This window comes from Sapajus apella, unplaced genomic scaffold, assembly GCF_009761245.1.
Source record: "Sapajus apella isolate SASKATOON/1434 unplaced genomic scaffold, GSC_monkey_1.0 scaffold11, whole genome shotgun sequence".
Classification (NCBI taxonomy): Eukaryota; Metazoa; Chordata; class Mammalia; order Primates; family Cebidae; genus Sapajus; species Sapajus apella.
Window position 1 is genome coordinate 41,670,930 of NW_022436951.1, and position 693 is coordinate 41,671,622.

Consider the following 693-nt stretch of genomic DNA (forward strand, 5'->3'; position numbering starts at 1 on the left):
GGCTCACACGCACGCCCACAGTCCACCGAGGCAGGCCCGGCTCACACTCACGCCCATGGTCCACCTAGGCAGGCCCGGCTCACACTCACGCCCATGGTCCACCTAGGCAGCCTCACCAGCACCAGCCATGGGGAGGGAAGCAGGAGGACACATCCCAGAACTGTCCTGGAAAGGCCGGGGAGGAAGAAGTCCTCCTCTCTCCAGGCAGGTGGGTCCAGGTGAAGGTGCTCACCGCCAGAAATGGGATTTGGTTGGATGGGCAGCTGAGAAAGTAACTGAAACAAAAGCTAGAATCAGAGGCAACCACAGACGTGAGAGCTGCCAGCCCTGGGAAGAAGGACATGACAAACCCTTTGCCGGATTGCTTTTACACGTTACCTTAACACTTTCAATATTAGAAATGACTTCTAGGAAGTATCGAGAAGAGAGGTCCCATCCCACCATCCACGGAGTCCGTGCCCAGGGGCCAGGCTCTGCTTTCCTGCCTCCTAGCACCTGCCCTTGGAGAGCAACCGGCACCCACAGCACATGATGCACAGTCAATCCTCTGGACAGACTGGCACCCACAGCACGTGACTCACAGTCAATCCTCCAGACAGAGACTGACACACACAGCACGTGACTCACAGTCAATCCTCTGGACAGTGACTGGCACCCACAGCACGTGACTCACAGTCAATCCTCCTGACAGAG

The 693-nt window shown here is 57.1% G+C and overlaps 1 protein-coding gene across 2 annotated transcripts in view; it reads right to left on the minus strand.

The window, feature by feature from the left end:
* CEP72 (centrosomal protein 72) overlaps positions 1 to 693 on the minus strand; it is a 37,805-nt gene that overhangs the window by 20,824 nt on the left and 16,288 nt on the right. The window lies entirely within an intron of this gene.